Genomic DNA, 26,549 nt, shown 5'->3' on the forward strand with positions numbered 1-26,549 from the left:
CCAGTCTGTGGCCATACAAAATCCCTCCATGATTTTTGTAAACCAAGTGATGAGACCAGACCAAACCCAGCTTCAGCCTGTGATGCAGTTGTTGCTGGATGAAGTGTTGAAGTGCCAGTTGGACCATGTTATTTACTGGTAAGGCTGCCCTATGTCTTTTGAAGAATTACTGAAACTCCTCAGAAAAAGGGAAAATAAATTTCCCACCTCTTTTTTGAAAGACCAAAATACCTTCCATAGAACACAGAGGTATCTCAAGGAGATCTTGTAGCTGCTTTGCTTGCATTCGTCATCAAAACACGCCTCTCGAATATCTTGTTCTTTACTCCTTTGGGAGTGTACTGCAGTTCGGAGGCAGATGGAGACAACGAAGAGATTTGTTGTAATGTGGGTAATGTGGTGCAGCAGGATGTCAGGCACAGTTCATCTTAGCATGGCTCTGTGGACAAGGTCACAGACTGTGCAATGGTCAGAAAGAGGGAGTGATGCCAAACAAATCATAAAACAGCATGAGTTGGAAAGATCCATGGAGTCTAACAACTGGTTCTGCACAGGAGCACCTGAATATCAGACCATAGACCAAAATATATGAGGAATAATTACAGCAGTTGGGAAGTAGGAGGGAAAGCCATTTGTATGAGCACAGTGTTGGTCTGTTTGGATAAAAAAACCTCATTTGTATATATATTTCTTGGGTAGAAGTTCAAAGAGAGATGGGAAAAATTCCAGGCTGTTTGCTGGCTTGCATTGTCCAATACCTGTTTTCAACTAAATCATCACAACTACCTTAAACTATCTTTACATCTTATCCTGAGCCTGGTTTGCTTTGGGAATAAACAGTGATGATTCTTCATTGCCTTTGTTCACTTAATTGGAACGTGCTGGAACCACTTTGGCCTGCGTAAGAATTAGCAAATTTTTTCTGGCATAAGTTAACTCCTGTTCAGTGACTTGTGGTCAGGTACTCACACAGAACTTTGCTGAAAGGCCAGGCAGGCAGCAGTCTCTGTTTGGAAGGGTAATCTTTGTACTAGTGTTACATTAAACGCAACTTCAGGCTTTGATGGATCCATCTGATGGACTTTGCCTCTCATGAACCTCAACTGCCTCACAAAAACCCTAGTTGTAATCTGATGTTCTCTAAATGGAATTAGAGGAGAACAGAGTCTATGGCATGTGAATGGGCCTGAAGGATGCTGGAGGGCTCAGTGTTGAGCTCGTTGGCATAGCTCAGTGTCTTCAGCCTCGTTAGAAGAGTTGTACAACCCAAGCAAGTTGGCAGATCTACTTAACAAGAATTATGCTTTTTGACAGACTCTGTGGCTTTGTTTCTGAGTGATGCAGATAGTAGTTTTGAAGGGAAAACTGATCTCCAATTCCCCTTCATATTCACATCCAGCTTCCCTTTAAAACCTGTCCATTTTCTTGTCCCTGCAGCATACGTCAAAGTGCTGCTTCAGGACCCTGGTGCCTGGGAGCTGCAACTTCTGCCCTGAAACAACTTGGCTTGTTTTGATATATTTTCATGCTGATGCCAATTTTTTTTGTCTGAATAGGCTTCCTTGCTTTGCTGTATTTACTACTCTGCCATATTTCTACAGGGAAAGCTGAATGTTTTTCTGTCTTCTCTTGAAAGACTGAAATTCCCATCTCTCCTACCCACTGAATGAGGCACATTGCTCTACCATGGCCCTGGAGAGGGAGGGTCAGTGATGCTTCCCTGGTTCTCTGGGCTGTATCTGTCATGACATAGGACTGCACTTCAGCAAAAGGAATTTGTATCTTCCCACGTTGCTCCCTTCAGCATCTTTGAAGAAGTACCTTTCTATCTCTCTTTCCACTAGATAGATGATTCTTGCTTCATTTCACCTGGCTTCCTTACCCACAATCGTTCAGTAGGGCTGGTTAATGAAGTGTGGCAGTGCAAAGAAGTGTCCTGTGCATGGCCATCTCTACAAGGACTTGCCTGCCTGAGCTCTGCAATTATGTGATTTTAATTGGCTTTTAATTTGGGGAGATTATTTCTTATACTTAAATGAAAGCCACAGAGGTGTCATTAATATGTAGGTTAGAAATTGGAGGGGAAAAGAAAAAAGTGACTGAATTGCTTCTGAGCTCATAAAGGAAAATTCACATTTACTTTCCCATGTATTTAATGTGAAATATACCAGAAAGTCCATAATTAGAAAATTATAAGGATTTAAACCTATATTGCAAAAATACATTTCTGTGGCTCTGGAGGTTGCAAACATGCTTTCCGTTTAGAGCTGTATGTTGCATTTATGCTGATTTAATCATTCATTAAACATTAGTAAGAGGCCAATTATGCTGTTCAAGAATAAGATGTTTTACGAGAAAATGACAAAAAGATACATGTAATCATTGAAATGCCAGTTTACAATCAGATAGGATGGGAAATAATCCCTTTAGCAAGCTTAAGCTTTTACATATTAATGGCAACATTGGGGAGAGTGGAAAGAGGGCTTTAACAGCCTTGCGGCCTTCTGGTCCTAATCAGAAAGTGAGTGCTTACAGTGCTCTGGACAAAAATATAATGAACTGTTTTACTCTGTGGCAGAGACCACGTGAAATGCTTTTTAATTGTCCTTGCTGTGGCTTAAAGTGCATGTCTACTGATAGACATATAAGTATAGGTTCGAATCTCACTCTGGCTCTTGCAAGAGATGAGATGTCCTAAGAAGGGAAGGGGATACAGTCCACTGGGACACCTTCATGCTTGTATTTCTGAAGTTCCATGTCAATCATTTTGTAGAAGGAGGTGGACAGAGGGAGAACATACCTGTAAAATGGTATTATACCATTATACCATCTCTCTTCTAAGACTTGGCCACATCCAATTAAACTCTTAGGTGACAGGTTCAGAATAAACAGGAGGATGTGGTTGTTCAGACACAGTACTGCTAAGTGGTGGAACTCCTTATTGCAGAACCTGATGGATACTATGAGCTTGCATAGGTTCAAAACACAAGTAGATAAATTCATGCAAATGGGGAAGAAACCAACATTTGATGTACATCAAGCACAAAGTTCCTTTTGTTTCAAAGTTCTCAGCTGTGAATTTTTATTCACTGGGAAAAACATGTGATGTGTGTGCTAGTCTGGTTTGGGCTGCCCAAGGATGTGGTAGGTTCACCGTCCCTGGAGGTGTGCAATAACTGTGGGGATGTGGCACCGAGGGATGTGGTCAGTGGGCACGATGAGGGTGGGATAAGGTTGGCATCTTGTCTTTTCCTATCTTAATGATTATATTACTCATTAGCTTATCCTCAGCTGTTTGTTTTCTGCAGCTGTTGGTGGAGAAGGATGTAACTAATGGACCTTTGAGCTGAACCATCACGGAAAACTTATGTTTTCATATACATTAGTAAAAGACGTTTTTTAAATCTCATTTTGTGACGTTGCACAGATTCCTGTGAGAAAAATATTCAGCGTTGGTTCTCTCATATTTATGATGCATCAGAAACCTAATGAACATCCAGCAAACCATGGACTGCACATGGATGAAGACTTCTTTGGTGTGTATGAGAAGGCTGCTTCACGGCCAAGGAGCTGCAGAGGTAAGCTCAAAATGAAGAAAACAAGTCACGACTAACCACAATTGCTAGTTTTATTGTTCACATGAACTCTGCTCCCAAGTTCCTCACCTCTGAGCCCCTCTGGGTGCTTTGTGTCCTGGCATATTTTAATTGCCAGGATCGCTCAAATCTTGGAGTAAATCTTTCTTCCTCTCTGAGTGCATCTGGACCAAAGGGTGAGTAGGGTTGGGCAAAGAAAATCCACCATGATCTGAGCAAACACCCTATCGTTACAAAAAAAAAAAAAACCCACAGCCAGGAAGTCCAAAACTTTGAGGACTTGTTTGCAATGAAGAAAATAGATGTAGGACTGAGAATTTCTCAGGCAAGAGCACAGAAAACAGGGAAGCCCTGCATGAGCTGCGGGTGGGTTCCAGACAAACCAGCAAAATATCACTCCAGCTTCCCAGGGCCACGCCAAGCATTGACGCTCTTTGACCGCCTTGCCGACATGTACATCTGGCCACCCAAACATTCAGTCCTCTTTTTCCAAATCCAGTTGGTCAGCTGTGCCCGTTGCCATGCTGGCCTCTGGGCAACGGACCCGAGCAGTGCTGTTGAGAGGGAGAAAAATGTATTCCAGCGATAGTATTGAAGGGTTACTGCTGCCAAACACACTGTGTCTGTGGAAACACCTGTTGAGTAGCTGTTGCAGTGGGTAGAGCAAGATGAAGAAAGACAGCTGTAAAGGTGCCAGCAGCAGTAGGAAGCTCTACCAAGACTGCTTTGTGCCAGTTAGAGATGTGCCAAATTATTTGGCTGCATTTCAAATATCTGGGTGTCCACTACATTTGCCAGCTCGTACTCCCAGGGAATATTTCAGCATTAACACCACTACTGCCGTGCTCCCGCTGCACTTCCACTTTAATTTCGGTCTTTATGTTTCTGCGTTGTTTTTGTTTTTTATTTCTCATTCCTTTCCACATCTGTGGCATGCAGAGGAAAGCCCAGTATTGCAGTGCAGAATCCAAAATAAAGGCTGGGATCTGCAGTTGGTAGGAAGACAAAGCATCGCTGTAAAGTTCTTTTGGCCACTGGTTTGTGAGATATGCTGGCTTTTTTTTTTTCTCTTTTCTTTTTGTTTTCCTTTTCCTTTTCCTTTTTTTTTTTTTTTTTTTTTTTCCCCAGAAAATCTTAATTTTACCTTTTACAAACAATTTGCTAACCTGCACGCTTCTCCTACCCGCCCATCTTGAAATCCTTGGAACTGCAGACCTCAACTTTGGGAAGTTTGCAGTGGGAATGGGGCTGAAATTCGAAAGTTGGGCAGTTAAATTAAGGCAGAATGGCAAAACATGGAAACTCTCTGAATGTTTCATGTCTATTCTGGAGTGTTTATGTACCATCCATTGCACTGGCGATATCCACTGAGGAATGAGAGAGCTCACAGCTGGAAGGAGAATTTCTCTCTTCAAAGAAAACCTTTCATGATTTAAGAGCACTCTTTTTATAGATGAGGAATTGAGAGAAAAAAGAAAAGGAGTTGTAAAATAACAACAATTTGTTTTTGATAATCATCTTTTCCCTCAAGTGCCCAAGGAGCATAGAACCAGCCCTGCCCCTTTCCTCTTCCCCTTTCCCTGTAAGAAGACCATGCTGTAAATCCATCCACTGTTCACGACAGACCCTAGAGGTATGCCCAACATTAAGTTTCTTCTTGTTTTGAAAGCCAAAACGAACAATGAAATCTCAAATAATTGAATTCTTTCTCTAACAGTTCCTTCCCCTGCCTGGAACAAGGCTCCTGTGGTTCAATGGCTGTTTTACCTGCAGCGCAGGTAAATTCAGTGCATCCTAACTAGGATGAATTCAAGCCTAAACAACCCTGTTCCTGAATTTCTTTGTCTACGTCATGGTTTGTTCATTGCTTCGCAGGTGTGTTTAGTTCTGGTCTGGGGACTCAGGAATGGTGTTGCTGTTAGGGCTGGTTGCTGTCCCTCCCTGCAGCTTTGTTTTCTGTGCTTTTTGCAGTTTTCTACATGTTGTTTTTGGGGGGTTTTTTTTGTGTCTTCTCTTATTACACATTGTGTAGTGCATGGCTTCATTCCTGTTGTTTGTTTTAATCAACACAGAATCCTATCTGATCTAAGGTTAAATGGTTAAAATGAAAATCTTACACACACTTTTCTTTGCAACGTGGTCTTTTTCCATAATAAATCTCATTTATTAAAGAAAAACAAACCTTTGCTTTTTGAATGAGATAATGTTGCACCATACAAATTGGCAGAAACACAAATGTGTCCAGGAGAACTGGCTGTTCTTCTTTGAGCCAGCATTCCAAACACCTCTTTTTCCTATTAGACCTTTCTTTTCCCAAGCACTCATCAACCTGTTCCTCTTCTGGATGGTTTAAGTCAGGATCAATAACTGAATGCCTGACTTATTCTGATTTTACCTGCAGGTGTGTGTCAAACAGATGAGAAGCAGTTGTACTTCAGTAAGGCTTGCAAGAGTCCATGGTTCATCTTTGCTCAAAGACAATGGGGTCATCTTACAGAAATGCTGCAGCTCTCCTCTTGTCTCTGTACTAACCAGAGAGCAAAGGAAAGAGCCACTTGGTCCCTGAGCTTTCAAATGTCCAATGGATCAAGAAAACTATAGCTTACTCAAAACTCGCTGGTTGGATCTTGTAAATAATAAGAAAAGTCTCTGGCTGTTGCCTTGGCCACATCAAACTCTTCTCCAGACAACCAGAAAATGCATCTTTCCTATTAATCTTCCTGGCTTTGATGCCAGATTCATGGGTTATGGTCTGTTCATCCTGAGAAAATGTTATCTGAGTCAATATTTAGACAGAATAAGCCTTAATCACAACATAGTTATGCTTCATTAAAGAGGTTTTTCATTCACTTCATTTGGAAAATAATGCAGAATGTACCAGAAGCAAACAAATTGGGTAGATTTCCTATTCATGAAAACCTTCCTTTCGTTCCATAAAAATGAAGGGCTAATTACTTGTTCAGGAGGATTTCTTTTCTTTCTTCATAGGAGAAGCAGGAATACATTTTCATGACCTTGCTAGTGTGGATAGACTTGCCGGATAGCACCCAGTTTTCCTGTTGCTGGAGTAGACTCTGAGTGATAGACAGTTGCCCCTTAACCCTTTTCCTAGGTAGCAGGGGAGGAACAAGCCGAGGCACCTGAACATGCTGGGGCCAGCCAGCTGGGAAGAAGCTCTGCAGGATAGTACCTGGAATCATGGTGGACACCAAGTAGAACAGGAGCCAGCAGTGTGCCCTTGATGCTTTGAAGGCTGAAGATAAACTGGACTGCAGTTAGGTAAAGGATCACCAGCAAATCAAGGGAGGTGATCCTTCCCATCTACTCATATCTGGTGAGGCCACACCTGGAGGATTGTGTCCAGTTCTGGGTCTGCAGTGCAAGATAGAGATCCCAGTGTAGAGCCACCAAGGGTCTGGAGCAGCTCTGCTGTGAGTGGAGGCTCAGTGCGATCCCATCCAGGTCTGTAAGTGCCAGAAGGGAGGTGTAGAGTGGCAAGAGAGGCATTGCTGAGTGCCCTTGCAGAAGGGCAAGGCACATCCAGGTCTCGGCAGCGTGAATACAAAGAGCAGAGCGCAGGCATGGCAAATATGGCCTCAGAGCCCCTCTGCACTGCCATGTGGCTGTATTACCATAGTAACTGACCATTCAGCTGTCCTTAATGTATTTCTTTATCCTCGTAACATCCTGGCAAGGTGAAAATGTGTTTTTGTCTCCATGTAGCAGGCTGTGTGCAGTGGCTCACCCAAGGGGACACAAGCAATGCTGTTGCTCCTCTTGAAGTCTAGAACAGCATAGAAATACCAACGCTTTCCCTCTTTCCCACTGTAAGGAAATAGGTTGCAGTTCCTTCTTCCTTCTTATGCCCATAAGCTTAGACTAGGCAAGCAGTGGGGAGGCTGCAGAGAAGTCTGTCCCTTTCTCCAGGGCATGGAAGAGCAGATGATTTTGCCTGCAGTGCTCATAAAAAAAAAAAAAAATTGATTTCTTTCATCTCTTTCCTGTGCAAAGGCCAGTGCTGAGCCCAGCAGATTATTCAATAACATCCCATAAAAATATTAAACTTCTATATCGGAACCAAATTAAAATTGTATTTCATGATGTGAACAAAGGTACCCAAGTTGACTTCGTCGCTCTCCCTCTCCTTTTTCAAATTTAATATCACACAGAAGAGAGAAATGAAATCTGTATTTAAATGACTGTGGAACACTGTGCATTTAAAGTGCACAGCAAGTCACTCCCTAAAGCACTCCATATGATATGTAAATCTTTTGATCTTTCACAAAATGCATGAGTTCCATAAAGAATAATGAGTACTAGCTTGGGAAGTACAATATTGACTGTCACTGTAGTGCACTTAGCCACAATTATTATTTGCATGGCTTTTGCAACATAACTGGAGGGGAGAGTCCTGTGAATATTTTTAATGCATTCTAATAGCTGCTAAAAGAGATTTTATTTTATAATAGATGCATTCTTTCTTTTGGGTCTACAAGCATTTTTTTCAATTTATGCATTACTTTTTTTTTTTTTTTTACTCTTTATAAAAAAGCATCTATGGGGAAAAGCAGAGGAGCATACAAGTCCTGAGGATAGAAACAATTGAGGTCCGTTAGCTGCAACGAAGCAGGGAAATTGTCAATGTTTATTTATTCTTTCAGCCAGTCAGAAATGTTTAACTTTATCGATGATCTTAAAAGTGATCTCCCTGAGGAATCTTGAAGTGATGCACTCTCTGAGATGCATTTTGGACAGGCCAAGGTGTAAATGTATGCAGATTTCCTTAGGATCCGTTTTTCACTTGCAGCTGAGGTTGGCAGAGTCTTCGGCACCAATCCAGCACGTTGCTCCTGAGTTTCACCATGGGAAGGATTTCAGAGCCTGGATCTGGTGACAGTGGGGGCTTATTAGCTGTGGGGAAGGAGAAGCTGAGCTTTACAGTCTGCGTGCTGAGCCTTTTCCATGTTTTTTCCCAGCTTTCCAGTGATGCATGCAGTCCCTCCTAGAGATGGACAAGCAAACCCTGCCTTCCAGAACCAAGGTTTCTCTCTCTGGGATACCAGCACCTTGTATGTCCACCCAGAAGATGCAAAGACTATAAGCTCACAGCATGGGAGAATGGGGTAAGAATAACAGTTGGAACCATGGCAAAAACCATAAATGAAATATAATTAGCTTATTACTATTAATGCTTTCTGGCTTCCTCCCTGAAGCTCTTAATGCCTGTCTCAAGGTCTTTTTGAAGTAGTTTGATGTATTTATTACCTGCCCTGCTATGAAGCTTGGAAGCAGCTTGTTTCATAGAACCTTTCCTCCTATCGGGGAGCGGTGATTCCTAACCGTTCGTATTGATCTGCTCTCAGGGTCTGGTTTATCAGGCCAAGTAACTTTCTGCTGTTTTTGGCCTCATTTCTCTGACTGTAGAATGACCATAGTGACATTTTCTTTCTTTGTAATAGCACTTTTAGGGCCTGAGAAGAAAATGTTGTAATCATAGTCATATGTTGTAATCAAAGTCATAGCTAAACAGTAATAGGGCATTGCAATAGGGAGCTGCTCCTCTGATTTGAATGAGGCTTCCAGAGGTCAAGGAAGTGAAGCAGTGAAGGACACTTTGTGAGCCCAGTGCAGAAAAAAAAAGAAAAGAAAGCACATTTTTACCCAAAATTGAATGTATGATTTTATTTTTTCAGCCTTTTCCAACTATACCACAACTTACACAGGGTACAGGACTTGAAAAATTTCTTCTGTCAATGGCAAGAATACATAAAAATCCCTTTGTTTGAGTCAGACACATCTTTGGGGCACACCATTCTTATTTTTGTAGTGCTCTTATTCTTACAGGTTTCAATCCTTCTCAATGCTGTATATTCAATAGATTTTTTTAAAACACAGAAGATGGTATAGACCTTGCCAGTTGAATTCTTTCCAGTTTCTCTTCTTGGTGTTGAATTTTCCTACTTTTTGTTGTATGACTTTTAGTTTCCCACTTTAGAAACATTGTTCCATTCACAAGCCCATCTAACGATCAGAAACAGCCAGTGGAGTTTAGGTTGAATGACCATATTGCTGTCTGTTGCTTTCAGGTCTTTCTTTTTAAATCCCTTTTCTTCCACATCATTCCAAAAAAGAATTCCTCTGTGGGAACATTTATTAGAAACAAGCTGCACCAATTCCCCAAAAATCTACAGAACTTGTTTACCTGTTAAGACTTGTAGTAATTTTCCATAACAATATTGCCATTTATTATGCTCTGGAAAGGCACTATAAAGGCACTTTCAAGAGGAGAAAACCAAGAAAGATTATTCATTTCACATCCTCATGCAATTCTTTTGTAGGTGGCTTTCAACAAAGGGTGATATTGGATTACATTCATTTTGGTTCTTAATAAACTAGTAAATCTCCCATTGTTCTATGTTGTCCAATTATAAAAGCAATGAATATGAGACTAAGCACTTCAAGATAACCATAGCTTTAAAGATAGACAAAAAGCTTTATAGATTAGGATCAGAATAAAACTGCCATTTTTGTAGCGTTTTGATGAACAATATTTTGTGAATTAAAGCTTTCTCTCCTAGGAATGTCAATAAATTACTCTTTAAGTAGAAACCACTGCAAACCTCAGGAAGAGTTTCCTAATATCTATGCTGCTGAAAAGGGAAGGAAGTAAATCCTTCCTAGAAGTCATTTCCTTGCTGTCTGAAGAGGTGATTATGGGGGGTATTTCTTGAGGTCTGTTTGCCTGTAGGAGTGTGATCTGTTGGGAGTTTCTTCCTGAATCATTTGCCTCCTGTTTAGGATATGCTACCTTTTTACACGTGCTTCTTAGCTGTACTATGTTCCAAGAATGGATCCTTCAGCACTTTAGAAATGCTTAATTGGCTATAAAAGCTGTCATTAGCATTTTGAAGGCAGAATTTGGGTATTTTCTTGTTCATAAGGAAGGGTTTCCAAAGTGGAAAGAACTGCTTCTGAGGGGTCTCTAGAGGTAATGAATTAAAACAGTATTGGCAACTGTTTTAAATACACTGGGCAGAGGCTGGACCATTTTAGTAAAATTTTAAGCATTGGAGGTTAGGGAAAAAAGAACTCTAAGCCTCAAAGTGTTCAATGAAGTCATGAGCTGGGATCATTGCCTTATTCAACTCTGTAAGAATTCATATCTTGCTTATAGAAACATCTATTAATCTACTGATTAGCATCAGATTCTTTGTCAGCACATCCTTAATGGAAAGTAGAGCGCTCCACATGCTTGGTCCTCATATTCCTAACTTGCAAACAACTTTGCAAAATTGTCACGTGGCATGACTTAGAGCTGTGAATTTGTCCATTGGCAGAGGGGAACCAATGACATATGGCCCTCTCTGATGGTGACACAGGGTAAACATCCCACCCAGTTGCTCATCCTGGTTGTATGCTAAGGCACAACATAAGAATATACATATATAGAGGCCAGTTTGATAGAGGGGAAAACAGGTCATGAGAGATGTGAAATGAGGCACCTGGGCAGAGGTGGGGAACATCTAGGTGTCAGAGCCCAGGTTCATGCCTTTGTATCATCCACGGAAAGGTCCATTGCCCATCTATACCCTTGGCTTGGGCTGGGATGAATTTTTGCATCATAAACCTACTACAGCCCCAGAGAGAACATGAACTGCATCTCTGAATGCAGTATGGAAGGGACACTGTGCTTGCCAAGAGTGGCAGCAGTATTAGCAAGCTCAAAGGAGAAACAAAAACAGAAGAGAAGATGCTTCCCCGCAGTCAATCCTCTCCTCACTCACGTACCCTCTCACTGTTTCCCAGAATTTCAAGCACTATTGTCTCTTCTCGGATGGCTCTTCAACTGGAGAGATAGCTGCTGGGTAAAAATAATTCTTTAGCTCAGGATTGTCAGTCCCATCATGGGACCGTGCCTGAAAACACAATCACACTTTTTGATCAGTTCTGCTGTAACAACCTGTTGTCTTTTATAATAACATTTCCATTGGGAATATTCAGATGCAGAGTCTAAAAAGAACCATTTCATAGCACACAGGCAACTACATACGCAGTGACTTTGCATTCTTATCTTTTTGATTTTCCAGTGGGTGTATTTGCCTATTTCTTTTTTCAGACCGCATCCATCTGCTTCGCCGTTCCTACAAAAGCTAGTTTACATGCAATAATTGCCATTAAAAATGTGGGGGAAAAGCTCATTGCACAAATACATTGCTTTGCTCCTTCTAAAACCCACAGAAGCTACAAAACCGCACGAGGTTGATTGATGGATGGCTTTATTTAATTATTACTTTCAGAAACATGTTCTCTATCTTACTTATAGCAGGTGCAGGCTGTGACGTGGCATTTGCTCTGGTAATTATGCAGGTTTTTCTTGTAAATAGCAGAACAAGTCAGGATGAAAGATAGCGCTGCCCTCAGGTTGTGGGAAATTATTCAGCTTTCTCTTTACCAAATTTCAAATGATACGTGTAAATGATAAGGTCGCTTTGATTCCTGCTGCACCTCCCACCCCCAGTTCTTTACTCCTGTGGCATAAAACTGGAAGAGAGGGAGGGAGTGGGGCTGGAGGTGGATGTGTGGAAGGGGCAGCTTGTGCTGTGGCTTGTGATGAGCGTTGTTATTGCAGTGTGGGAGGAGAGCGAGTGAGAAAGCTGGCTCGAGTGCCATGCACTGTGGTATAGAATTAGAAAGACTTTGGAGAGGGAGAGTTGAAGTGGCCTTTTAGTAGGGCTGGTGCTTTTCAATGCGGGGCGGTGCAGCCAACCTCCCAGCCATGTGCCCACTGGCTGCCTATGTCAGGTCTCCTCACATATCCTCCACCCTGTGTTTCTTCCTCTTCTTTGTGTCTGTCTGAAGGAGTAGGTGCTTGGATTTTCTCCATTCTCCACCTCCCTATCCCATGTTTCTTTGTCTACATGAGGGATAAATAGCAGGCGCCATGCTGGATGTACTCAAATCCATCCCAACAAAAAATGCCAAGGTGAACATTCCCCAATCACCAGGAGATCCTGCCACAGGGAAATGGGGCCTCCAAAGAGCCACTGTCATCCTCAGCCCGTAAACTCTTCCTTGAACTTTTCCTTCCCTTGGAAGGAATGTATGGTTGATTGGCTCATTGCTGTCTGCTATGTCAAGATTTGGCTCTAGGGCTACAAAGGAGCCACTTCCATGTTGATTTATGATAAAAATTCAACAACTAAATCCTCTTCGTTTGCAGCAGAGTTGAGATTGCATGCCTCCCAATGGCTTGTGCAATGCAAGGATGTATAAAAACTCCAGGCAGCATTTCCAAACTCGAGTGCCTCAAGTTTTCCACCAGGGTCAGCATTTTCAAAGAGTCACAGGGTCACTAAGGCTGGAAAAGATCTCCAAGATCTCCAAGCCCAACCTCAGCCTCTCCCACTGCCCACGTCCCTCAGTGCCACATCACAGTTCTGGAGCATCTCCAAGGGATGGTGACCCCACAACTCTCTGGGCAGCCTGTTGTGGACTCTTTGGACTTCTCACTTTGGTCCTTTTGAAATGCAAATCTTTGACTACTCAATTTGGTCCCATCCAAATGCGGACCTTGGGTCTGCAGCCACAGCCAGATGATTTGGCACCTGCATCTCCATTCTGCTGTGAGCTGCCTGATGTTTTACCAGATGTACTGAACACTTGCACTTTCCACTGAAATCAAGAGGAACTGATGGTGTTTGGCACCTACTGAAAGCACAGCCTTGCTACTGAGGGCAGTGTGTAAATAACAGTTCTGTAATAGGCACCCTCTGGAAATGTTACCTTCTCTGCTCTATAGCAAGTGTGCAATGAAATGAGAACGAACCTGACAATGAAAAATGTGCATTAGTTTATATAAGAGCTTAGCTGAACAAGACAGTATTTCAATGGAAGGTGCAGAGGATGTATATGAATGAGAAGCAGTTGATTGTTACCGTGTGTCTATCAAAAAGAAAATAAGGTCATTCACAAATCTTAACATATTATGGAAGGGAGGAATATTTTTTTTAATTAGGATTAAAAATATTATCTACTTAAAATGTGCCCATGCATATAGTCCTGGCATAGCCTATGGCAACACCTATAATTTTAACATAAAACTGTTTTTTCGAAGAAGGAAGTAATTTTGAGTGATAACTAATTTAGATAGTGCTAATTATATTGGTTGGAACTTGCAAGTGAGTCAATGGATAAAAAGTTGATTAAAGCAAAGTTATGAAACAACAAGAAAAATCCCTAGCTCTGTTCTTTAAGATGCTCTGAGCATTTTAATGTTTGTTCCTGCCTACTCTCTTGGCTGGGCTGGAAAAGAATGCTTCCATATAGCTGTTCAGAGGAAAAAAGAGAGGAAAATCGAAGTTTAAGAATAGTGTGTATATTGTACACCCTGAAATACTGCTTTATAGGATGTAATAATAAGTTGTGTAGTGATGTGACTTAGCTGATCTGTGTTTTGAGGCAGTGGTCAGTGTTACTGTGGCTAAGCAAGGAGGAGCTGATGGGATTTGAGGGCATTTCTGACTCCTGCAGCGACGCAAGCCTTTGTGTGTGGTTGCTCTTTATAGGTTCTTCTAAGCCAATCTAATGTCATACGATGTGATGCAAATGCACCTGGAGGCTTTATATGATCTCTTTTGGAAGTGCACTCCCTGCATAAAATCCCATAGATCAAGAACACCTCATAGCTACTTGCAGCTATTTCATCTTTCCTTTTACAACCTGCAGTGAAAGCTGCAGCCTTGCTGGCTGGTAGTTGGACATAAAATCTTCAGTGGACCCAAACAGAGGGATGGAAGGAAAAGAAAAGCACAGGCTTGACAGCCATCTGGTTGCTCTGCCCAGGCTGAAACTCTGCCCTCTCTCTACTTTTCAAGTTCTGTTGCTGAGGAAGTGGGCTTAATTAGCTCTAGCAGAGACTGACCAAAGCTAATACTAATTCTGCTGATTGCCCAATTCTGTTTCTTCAAGATAGGTGTTCCCAACCCACCTGAGTGATTTACACAAGATGAAAGCAAGGTTAGCAAACATTCCTGAGGACTCTGGATGGTCTGATGGAGCTGCAAAGGGAAGAAGCCATTGCTTTTATCTCAGCTGCTGGATCTTATCTGGACCCTATCCTGCTTTCATGCAACATCTACATTTTCCCACCATACTGTTGCTTGTGCTTTGAAATTTCTCCCATGAAACCTTCTCTTTTGTGTTCTCATTGCTCAGATTTTGCTACTTCTTGGAAATGAAAGCAGCCCAAAGTCCAGAACTGCATCACTTTGTGCACAAAGTTGGGCTGTTACTCCTTGCAGAGGTGATCCTGGATCTTTGGAGCCCCCAGAATATGGAGGCACAAATGCAAAGCAGCAGAAGAAATAGAGGGCAATATATGCTCATGCTTTGCTTCTGTGCTGCTCCTATTCACCAGGTGTGTGAAGGTTGGGTTTTCGCATTTGGGTTGTTTTCCTGGGTAGAAAATGATCACTGTGCACAGCATTGGCCGCGTGTGCCTGAGGATTCAGTGTGTAACACAAAATTCTGACTGTGAAGAGACAATTTTGCCATTCCAGTTCAACTTCATCATCGCTATTACTGGTGATTCTAAGGCTCACATTTTATTTTAGTACATGTTTGCTTAACGTACAACCCATGGCTCCCTATGTGCACTTGAGTGCTTTGAAAGGATTTTGTTGTTTAAAAATAACAAAGGAAGGGATAGGTGTTAAAAGAAAGGGAAAAATAAGTAAAAAATAAAGATACTTATTATACATCAGCTAGACTGTCTGTAAGCAGCCTGGCATAAGTCGTCCTTTAATAGAGCTGTAAGAATAATTAATTTTTCAGTTCAGTGGTCAAACTGAAAAACTGAGGGAGGAAGGAGAGGAGGTGAGTGGGTGGGAAGAAACAAGGAGAAATGTTTGGGTCAACCTGAAGCAGCAATTTCTCATTTTCTCTCACTGAAGCGAAACAAACACATGTATTATCTGTTCCTTTGAAAAAATGGCCCTTGCTGAGTTTCTAAACAAAACCTTCCTTCTAGAAGCAAGGCCTGAAGATCCTGCATAGCTGATGGTGACGCAGAACATCTTTACTTTTCTGCAATTTCTTCTTCCCCTTTCCTATTCTGGAAAAAAAACCCACTGAATAAATTTACCAGTAGTGTGCAAAGACCTTTATGAAACAAGTAATTTACCCAAACTTGCTGCCCAGCTCCAATCTGCTTCTGCAGCAGTGTTTCTCAACGCTTCCAGAAGTAAAACCAAAGTTTGAGTCTACTGAGAACGAGTTTGGTTTTCTTAATGATCTTTTCAAGGTCATTTTAAAAGGAACCTTCAAGCCCTTGGGAATATGTTTTTCTCAGGGTAGGGGATGTATCATGCATAAGGCCGTGGAGTATCTCAGCAGTCCTGAATTCTTCAAGCCTCTGCCATGAATCGTGGTACAGACATGGTTCTACCATCCTCTTCTTTCCCTGGGCAACCTGACCTGGTGCCTGATTTAGTGGTTGGCAACATTGCTCATGGCAGGGGAGTTGGAACTAAATGATCTTGGAGGTCTCTTGCAACCCAAGCCATTCTGATTCTGACTCAATGATTCTTCTTGTAGGGGCTGCTTGTTTTCACTGTATTACAAACAAACCCAACCAAGAAGTGTGTAGAGGTGTAGAGCTGATAAATTAATGTATTTCTTTGTGGGAAATCAACGAAGATCCTAAATACCAGAGATGCATTAAAAACATGCAAGCAAAAGAGGTTGCTATAGGAAAAATCTTCGAAGGGGTATTATCCAATTAGCACTGATAGCTCTGCTAATATGGTAGCAATTAATATGTTGTTTGTGAAATAAATAGGAGAAGACCTAAATATTCTTTGGAGTTACATATGAATAATACTCTAATATCTGCTAGAATAATTATAATGAAGCTGTAAGTATTCTCTCATCAGTTGTTTACTGAAATAGCAGTCTATTTAATCAGTAGCAATGCATTCAAGGTGACTAAATATTAAATATGATTGGCAGCTTACTGCTTGGACTAAAACGATTAAGTAACATGAGAAAGAAAGTGACAGGTGACTTCAGTCCCCTCGAGGAAACATGCCCCAGCCAGGAAATGGGTTGGTACTTCTCATAATATTGGTAACAAATAAGTGCTGAAATGTTTGCTTGCAGCAGTCAGTCTGGAAAGGAATGCAAATCCTGTTATACATCTTTTTCATCTTGGTGAGGTTGCAGTGGCAGCACTCGCCAGCTCTGAGGTATCGTGCATTTTAACTATCCTACAGAGACACGTGCTGGGGAGGTGTTGGGTGGCCATGCCAGAGAAGCCCCTCCAATGCTCAGCGCTGTGCAGACATGGTCTGATGGACCAGTTACTGCATGGTGTCTCGTGTTCATCCTTTCCGGAGTCTTTCCTTATTGCATACTCCATTATTTTGGATCCATTTGGACAAAGTAATCCTATTTCTAAGCTTCACATCCAGTGAAAGCGTTTGCTATTTTGGCAAAGTCTGTGTTTCCAGGGTTCCTAAATCTATCGTGAGCTTCCACTCTGATATTCACTAGCTCCTAGTTGTATGCTAAATGTTTCTAATGGTAATCCAAACCCCAGGTGAGGACAAATATTTTGTAGATGTCTGCACTAGAGTAGTGCAGTGTCACCTTCCTTTGGGCTGCATTCTGATAACTTGGTCTGATTTTTATGTGGTCCTGTGTAGAGCCAGGGGTTGGACTCGATGTTCCTTCTGGGTCTTTTCCAACGTGGGATGTTCAAGGATTCTATAACCTCATCAGGGGAGTACTAAGCTCCCTGGCAGGCGACAATCAAAGCACCACTCTTCTTTACCAAACATAACCAATACTTGTCCTGTAGCTACAAAGCTCTGAATTAAATCTAATAAATCAAGTCATCTCTTAGTATAAGAAAATGGCCGGGGTTGTGCAGGACATCCATAACTAGTCTAAAATCTGAGTGCAACTCTTTGGTCTTCCTGTCCAATGCTGTCTTTTCTGGCTGGTCCCTCTGGGTTCTCGCAAGCATCTCCCTCCTTTCTGGCACTGTGGAATAGGTGTTCAACTGTGAAACTGCTGCAGGGCATTACTGCAGTTGTTGAGGCTGCTGCTGTCTGCTTCTCAGCCCAAGTAGCCATACTAAGGAAGTTGGGGAGCTTGGGGCAGCTACAAGGGCAGCAAGGGAGACACATTTCTCTCTCTCTGTCCCTGATGGGATCCTAAGTGTAGTATAGACATGAGTGTCAATGCCCTTTTACACAGAAAATAGAGAATGAATTCCAAACAGTACTGGAGACAGCTGACCCTTTTAGCACAATGCTTAAATATTCTAGTGCCGTGCCAAGGCAGCATGTGCAGAGTAAATATTTTAATCCCTAATTAATCACTTTGGTTAGATTGGTAAAACAGAAGTCTAATGAAAATAATTTGAAATTTCCTTCATGAATAATTGCATTGTTCGGGGGATTCTGGGAAGAGTCAACTGGCTGACCTTCCATTCTTGGGCTGCTCTATTGCTATGAGACTTAATTTGTGTCCTTCAACCCTTTTCAGTCACCGTCACGAGATTAGAAATACCTTTCATGCAGTTTAGCAGCAACTATGCAAAAGGACAGTGCAGTCAGCAGAGAGGTAAGAAATTAGCACATGCTTCCCTGCGGTGAGACACATACAGTATGGCACACAGGACAGAGGCAAAGCTTCTTTTCCACTCTCTGTCCCTTTATTGTGTCCTGAGCATGATGGATTGCGTCGTTTATTGAAGTATTCATGGCTATTTTTAATTAGAGATATGAGGTCTGCGGGTGCCAGAGCTTTGAGTATTTACAGGATTGGAAAAGAATTTGCTTGTTGATAAATCCTCGTGGCTGACACCATGATTCATCCCATGGCTCCATGGAAATTCATTTCCTCCTTCAGGTCCTGTCTTTCCGGTGTTCCATGTCAGTTTCAGTCCAGTCTAGACAGGAGGCTTATAGGATCAGAATTACATCTGCCAGCATCAGCCTGCATTTCTCTATGAATGCTACAGTCCTCTGTGGAACAATGATTTAAGTGCAACAAGGTTTGTGGTCTCCCATCCCTGGAGGTGTTCAAGGCCAGGTTGGATGGGAGCCTGGGCAGCCTGGTCTGGTGCTTGTTTTAATGGTTGGCAACCCTGCCCATGGCAGCAGGGTTGGAACTGGATGATCTTTGAGGTCCCTTCCACCCCAAGCCATTCTGTAATTCTACATGGATGTTCCACAGGGAACTTTTGCCTTGATGAAAACACAACGTATTGCCTTCTTTCTCTGTGTGCTTTTTCTTGCATGTGATGGTTGCAACAAGGGATGGTGCAAACTGGGAGTGCTCATGAGAACAGGTCGTGTTGCACAGCTAAGCACTTAAAAAAGAGGCAGGAGCATAACAGGGACTAGATTTCTGTCTCAGGGAGATGAGGAAGATGGATGGATTAGGTGATGTTAGTGGTCTTTTCCAGCCTTGATGATTCGATGATTCTATGACTCTACTATGCTTAGCTCAGAAAGGGAGTGCAGGGATTTTGCAAGTAGTTGTGGACCATGTGGTAGGAATAGAAAAGGGCAGGGGTGTTGGATCTTAGTTTGGAAGGTGCTTGTATAGAGAAGAGAGGCTGAATATGGGCCAGAGTTCTGGTTTAGGAAAGTGAAAAGTTTGGTGGAAACTCGTTTGCTGGGCCAGAAAACATGAGTACCCTTGCCAGTGCCTCTAGCAAGAAGGAGGTGCAAATAAGCACAGCTCAGAAAAACTCCACTAATAAGTGTTTTCTGCCCATCAAAAAACATATTTTTTTGAGACAAACACGTTTAAAACTTTTTTGTTTAGAGGACAAACAATCACTGTTCCTCTGCTAATAGCTTTACCTGATGAAGCCAAACTTTTTGCTATGACTATCACCTCACTGCAGTCTCCCTTTTAATTTGCTTTTTTTTTTTCTCTCCCACATTCACAATTTTACTCCTCTATCATGCGCACAGTTGACGCTTATCAGCCATGCAAATTCACAGATATTAAACAAGCTACAGGAGGGCTCTGATATTGTTCCCTCAATTCAAGATAAACCTATTGAGAATTAAGGGAAAAATTATTAATGAAAACTGAATGAGAAGGCTATAAAGTTCAAACAAAGTGTGTTCCCTACCTCACAGGATTTGGATGCATGCAAAATTTCATGAAAATTACTTACAAAATGGAATATTATTTCACATCTTCAGGCAAAAGCATTGTTGAAATATTTTCATTCCGTGCAAAATATATTGGATGATAATGGTATTTAGCAAGGAGATAAAGAATATGATGAGTTTATTGGAAAAAAAAAAAAAAAAAAAAAAAAAAGTGACCTTCTCTCCAGGGTTTGAACTTGCTACTTTTAAGAATATAAAGCAAAGCCTCTACCTCCTGGGCTAGAAAATGTCATCTCCAATTGAGATGAAGATCAGATCATGTAGATTAATGCCATGGAAATGAACCTTGGTTTTGTGTGATGAAAACAGGCTGTGGGGAAGGAGAATGTATCTGTGACAATCTCCAGCAACAGGGTACATATTCAGCAATTTGAGTTTTTAGGATAAAGCTTAAGATCTTACCTCTCCACTGCAAAGGGAGTATTGCCGTCATGAGTGGCAGCAGGAGCTTGGAGAACAGAAGTGAAGTCACAATGTGCAGTAGACCAATCTTTCTTTTAACCTGATCTTGATTTCAGTATCATCTCAAGATGAATTCTGTGGATTGCCCATAAAGCAGAGCCTTGACCTAAGAGGAGCCCTGCAGAGGAAGTGGACACTGGAAGCTCAAGGGGAAGGTAATGGAAAATCCTTAAATCCCTTTTTGTCCACTGGCAGAACCAGTAGGACTAACAGAGCCAAAACTGTGGGTCTTTAGGACTTGCTGGGGGGGATTCAGAGTTGTTCAGTAAGACTTTCCCCAACAAACAACAGCAAATTGAAAAACTAAAGAGACTCAGGTTCCTTTGCAATTTTCTCATATATTATTATTTTATCATAAAGGTTGTATGAGAGAACAAAGCTAAATCATCTCTGCTTTTCAACCTAGATTTACTAGGTTGTGCTTTCACTCTTTATTGAGGGAGCCAAAATAGAAGCACTACTGAATATCAAACAACCAGGGTGACAGGAGGCTGACATCAGCTTCATAGCTGGAAAGCCCATCCTCTATTATAATTTGATCCCAGACAAACCTGTAGCCCATTGGAATAGAAAACGGAGCAAATACAGCCATACAGTGCTGCAGAATACTGACCCAAAGCTGGCAAACATGAACAGTATTGACCCAAATATGGGGAGAATCAAGTGCTGCCCAGAAAATCAGAGCAAGTGCCGCTACTAATATTGGACTATTGCTAATCTGAACCTTGTCCAGAATATTGAAGAGAGCACAGAGAGTGCTGAAAACCATCTGAAATCCTGGGCGAAATCCAGACAATATTTTTGCAAATTAAAAACTGGCATGTCAGAGAAACTCAGAAACTACAAAGGCACAGGAAGCCTGATGCTCCGTGCAGCCTGCTGACTAAAACTTGCTGCTCAGGGTTCCTAGAGAGCCATTTTAATTGAAAGTGAGAGCGTCTGTTGCAAAAGGTTGGGAAGTCCTGCTCTAATTGACTCTTTCTGGGGTTAACTGTTGCAAAGAATGAGTCAGATCCCAGCTCCGCCGCGAGCACCGGGAGCCGGTCCTCCCCCATCATTAATTACTTTGGTTGCGTTTCTTCATCAGCGCCGCTTGGATCTATCGACGAGATCCCTGGCGCCTCGCCAGCACCACCACTCTGACGAGATAAAACACTCCGTGCGGGGAAGGGGAGGGCTAGCCTTGCTTGTTATTGCTTCTCTCTTTGATGCTGAATTGGTTGGTTCTCCCACACGGACCTTTCTGTACGGCTTCTTCCTTTAACGGAGCCGCAGGGTTTTGTCATTGTCGCTTTTGTTTGGGTGTTTTTTTGTAATCGACCTTCCAGCATTTTGGAGGTTTGTAATGTAAAGGAACACATTCCTACAATTGGTGTGGCTTGGATGCTTCTTCACAACGCATGTAGCTGTGAATTAAGGCAAAGGTGGGGACAAAGAACCCCTTGAGACTTCTATGTGCTAAATGGCTTTCAGTTATGGCTAAGTTGCAGTAATATCTTTAAGTTGTGTCAGGGGAGATTCAGGTTGGATATTAGGAAAAATTTCTTCTCCAAAAGAGTGGTCGGGCACTGGAACAGACTGCCTAGGGAGGTGGTAGAGTCCTGGAGGTGTTCAGTAAAAGGTAGATGTAGCACTGAGACCTGGCTTAGTGGCACAGAGGTGATGGGTTCATGATCTTAGTGGTGTTTCCAACCTTAATGATTCTGATTCTATGAAATCCCAGCTGAATCTGTATACAGTGCTGAATGAGAGTCATCTGCAGGTGGGACTCCACCTGCACTTTTCATGGAAAATGGGTGTCTGCAGAGCCAGACAAGGTGCAGACTTAGGAGCAAGGGCTTGATGAGTCCAGGTTCCAGCAGGGCAGGGTTAAGGAAACAATTTGTGCCCTGCAATACAGAGCTATTGCATATCACCCTGCCCATGGCTGCTGCCCACTTTTTTTCTTCAGCTTCCTCAAACCAGTTTCATATACTTGCCCTGGCACATTTTTCAGCAGGAGGATGATGGTTTTCTCTTTTCCAGAGCAGCTTCCATCTACTCTATGGAACTCCTATGAACACCTCACCGTACATCCAGGAAGTGAAAGGGAATGGGAGAAGTGATGTTATATCTTCATGTTGGGCTTCTCTTGTAAGCAAAGTCTCTACACAAAGTTGCTGCTGCATCCATGCTTCTAGGAAGGGAGGTTTCCTGTAGGAATGGTGTTTATGTGAGCTGGACACCTGGGTACTGAACTAGAAAAGCTGCTATATGCGACCATGGGCATGGCTCCTTGCTTGAATCAAGCTGTTCAAGACCACTTCACTGCCATTTGCTTTGTCAGAGGGAGGATAAAAAACAAGCCCCGTTGGTTTCAGCTTTTTGGTCTCTTAGATTATGTTGTCTCACTATGAGACCAGCCAAGGAAGAGAGGCAGAGCAAACCCAGAACAATTACTGCACATTTGCTGTGAAGGTTTACGTGTTTTTTTCTTGGAACTTTCACTTCCAACTTTAATTAAGTTCTTCCAAAACCAGCAAACACACATGGAATTAGAGAGGTAAAGAATGTGTGCATGTAGGTGTGTGCTGGATGGGATTTTTGCAAGTTTCCCTTCATCTAATGAAAATTTGCTTGGCTGTCCCCATTGATACAAGCTGTAACTGAGCTTCAGATGGATCAATGCCCTGTTATATAGTCCCAACACACTCATGTTAGATAGTGAGAGCTGGTGGGGGTAGCTTTTTTGCTAGTAAGCCTATATCCTGTGCAAAGCATGCACAAAACTGTATTTGCTGAGGTCTCCTGTGGCATAGCTGTATTATTTCTTTAAATATTCTCTTTGGGTCATTGATGGCATCTCTCTTTTGCAATGTGCCTGGAACAGTGTGACCTAATTCACTGCCACATCCCTAACGGTGCTGCTGCTGCTATCACTCCTGCTTGTGAGATATGTTAGTGGAAAGTACCTTTTCCTCAGCAGGATATGCTCAGGTCTCTCCCTATGTCTGCAAAATAGTGTGCATTTCACTTGTCTGCACGAGGGTTATTAATGAAGGATGTCATGAGCCCTCAATGAAACAAAGTCTTTGGACATGGAGACCCAGAAAAATGGACACAGTGTACTTGCAAAATGTTCTTAGTAGCACATGTGAATTTCTTTGCACTCAAATTAAGGAGGATTAAAGCAGCTAAACTGTTGTTGCTCAGTTCCCTTGGATCATGTGACAAAGCCTGAATCGCTTTTAGTCACTGGTATAGGCCTAAGTCAGTCCCTTGATCTCCAAATTAATTTTTGAATTGAATGATTGTGTGGGGTTTTTTTGTCCTAATTGAGTCTTCAAGTGAAAAATGCTTAGCAAACAGATGGAAAACTGAGGACAAAAGACTCTATTATGTAATTAAAAAAAAGGGAGAGTTCACCACAACAGTTTGAAATTAGTACTTGGAATTTCTATTTTTTTTTTTTTTCTTAATAAAATCTCAAACAGTAAACGATACACAGTGTGTTTTGCACAGCTTGGTGTAAAATCATGAAAAAGGGAGAACGTGGAAAATTTGTAGTGGCAGCTCTTGTAATGGGTAACACAAAAGTGTCTGAGTAATTTATTGATCCACTTCTCATTTTCCTTTTATTGATATGGCAGAATCAACAGTTTTCCCAGGAGGAAAAAGGTATTGAGTGACAGCAATGCAAAGCTCAATGGCCGGTCACTTGTTAATGGAAACCCTGAAACTCCCCCTAAGAAAACATGCAGGCTTGGTTCTGGAGGGCCCTTGGGGCACTTTAGGGTTATCTTGTTCCCTAGATGCCAAAAAGTACCTCCATCGGGAAGCTAACAGGCTTTAAAGTTGTACTGAGGGATCTATGCAAAGCCATGGCCCTTCTGTGGGATGCACTACATGTACTGCACGCTCTGAGATTTGTATTTTTCATACTCAGATGGAGGTTGATGGTAGGAGAACGTGCAGTGGGCTGCTGGGCTAGTGAATGCAGGTACACCAGGATTTGTGGCTCACAGGAGATGTGGCAGAGATGGGCACATAGCCCCACCTTTAGGGCAGTAAAATAACTTAAAAGGAGTTTCTTGACTGACAGAATCAAGAGTTCTTTGGTCTCAGTATCATTGGTTTCTGTCATCCAGCTAGCAGGTAGCATTGCTCTTCACCCATGAAATCACAGAACCATAGAATAGTTTGTTGGAAGGAACCCTTCAAGGCCATCTGATCCAACCCCCTGCGATGAGCAGGGACATCCACAGCTCCAGCAGGTGCTCAGAGCCCATCCAGCCTGACTTTAGGTGTCTGCAGGGCATCCAACACCTCTCTGGCTGTCACTGTATTTATATTAATTTTACAACTGTTGAGGCACATGTGTTTGCTAGCTTTTTAGTTCCTGCAGCCCTGGCAACAGAATATTTTTAAAGCTTTCCTGATTTACAATCATTCCTTAATTTTATAAAATAGAAACCAAAAAGCAATTAATTTTGTTTTATCACTGGCAGAAGACTCTGTTGAGGTGCAGAGATAACCAGAACAAGACATTTGAGAGCTGCCTTTTGGTACCTTGGCATTTGCTTCTACGAGCTTCTGCCACACTTGGTGGATGTTTCACAGTTTTCTGCTTGAATGGAGGTTGGACAGAAACCATCAAGTGTACCAGGCTCTTCCGTGGCTCTGCAAGGTTTGGTCCTCTATCTATGATCCACGGAGCTGCTATGTTCCTCTGGGGCATTGCTCATACATTCTGTGGATTCTGCTTATTCAGAGAAAAAAGAAAAAAGAAAAGAAAAAATCAATTTTCCTGACATTAAATGTTGATAAACACTAGAAAAGATCTGGCCAAGCGTGTCCATGTATGGGTGAAGGGCATTTTCTCCATCTGGACAATACTTGCAAATAAATAACCTTCAGAGAAACCTGCATGGTATCAGGCCCTCGTGTCAATGCTGGCATTTCTTTCTTGCAGGGATCTTGCTCTGTGAAGGTATAGCTTCTGCATGTAAAGAGGGAGCATGATGGTCTGGGCTATGGACTCTGAAGGGGGAAACCCTGCTCCTTGCTTGGGCTGCTGCCAGTACACCCCACAGCTCTCCACATCAGAATCGGTAAATCAACTTTCCTTTTTTTAGTGATTTTCCTGCATGAGAAGTTTGGAAGTTTAATTCTCATTTTGCCTGAAATAGCAGCACATGAACTGGGGAAGAACACGTCTAGCCCTTCATTAGGGTCCAGACTCTGCCATGTCAGCAGTTGTTTCTTGCTGTCACAGTGTAAAACCCTTTTCCCTTTCACTTCACATTATTTCTTTCCGCAGAATGCTTTCAGTGCAGATAATGCACATGAAGGTACAATACAGCCAGTTGTCTGAGAAAAGAAGCCCGTTTTCTTCTAGTGGGTGGTAGGTAAGAATTACTAATCCAATCTGCTTGAGTTAACGCAAAACAAGGATTAGGGTAAAGTTCCCGAATATGTTAATCTTCCTTTATAGAAGTAAACTTTAGCACCGCTATCAACCCCATGGTTTATGGTTCATGGGAACAATGAACCAATTAAACTCCAGAGGAAAAAAAAAATCTCGCACAAGTTTTCTGATCGTTACCTAATACTTTGAATTCCTTTGATTCTTAATTATTTGCCACTGTGTCGGAGGCACAGGAAATAAAATGATGTTTATTATTCATTAAACTGTTTCTAAACATATCCATAATTAACTGCTTCTTATTGTGGTTGTTCTTTTCATCTGCCCCTCTATGAATGTAGCTATTAAATGACACGTAAGGTCCTGGGTCGCTGATATAATAGTTGGCAGCACAAACTGTCGGCTTTACTGGAATGGTTGTGCCTATTCATAGTTGGATAGTTGTGGAAAAGCATGTGGCCTGTGTGAAGAAAGGAAAGGGTCAGCCAAAGCCTTTCTCTTAGGTATTGGGAAGAAAAAAATGTTTCATTTCATTTGTGTAAATTTTCTGGCTTTACAGAAGCAGGCCCTTTCGAAAAAGCCTTATACACTGCTCTAGCCCCGTTCATTTCCAAAATGTTCTTGCTTGCTGCTGAGCCATATTCATTGCTCTTATCTACAGCAATCCACAACTGGGAAAATGTAACTGTGTGTACTGGGTTTTCTTCTTTGCATCAGATTTCTAACAGGAACGGAGCACAGTGGGGATAATTGGACTTACTGTAAGGGATATAAACGTCAAGGATTTACTTTTAAATGCTTAAGAGTCTTTTCTGCTGTCAATACCTGCATGGGAATCTTGGGCGCATCAATTAGAGAAAAGTTGTCCTAAAGCAAAGGTTACAACAT

At 42.0% G+C, this 26,549-nt stretch overlaps 1 long non-coding RNA gene across 1 annotated transcript; it reads left to right on the forward strand.

The window, feature by feature from the left end:
* The first annotated feature begins 3,314 nt into the window (after positions 1 to 3,314).
* On the forward strand, positions 3,315 to 25,630 carry LOC128087291 (uncharacterized). The gene is made up of 5 exons (XR_008209769.1): positions 3,315 to 3,578; positions 8,573 to 8,719; positions 20,314 to 20,412; positions 25,209 to 25,347; positions 25,557 to 25,630. It is a non-coding gene; the product is annotated as an uncharacterized LOC128087291 (long non-coding RNA).
* Positions 25,631 to 26,549: the final 919 nt, after the last annotated feature.

The sequence above is a fragment of the Tympanuchus pallidicinctus genome, unplaced genomic scaffold, assembly GCF_026119805.1.
Source record: "Tympanuchus pallidicinctus isolate F22 unplaced genomic scaffold, pur_lepc_1.0 scaffold3, whole genome shotgun sequence".
NCBI lineage: Eukaryota > Metazoa > Chordata > Aves > Galliformes > Phasianidae > Tympanuchus > Tympanuchus pallidicinctus.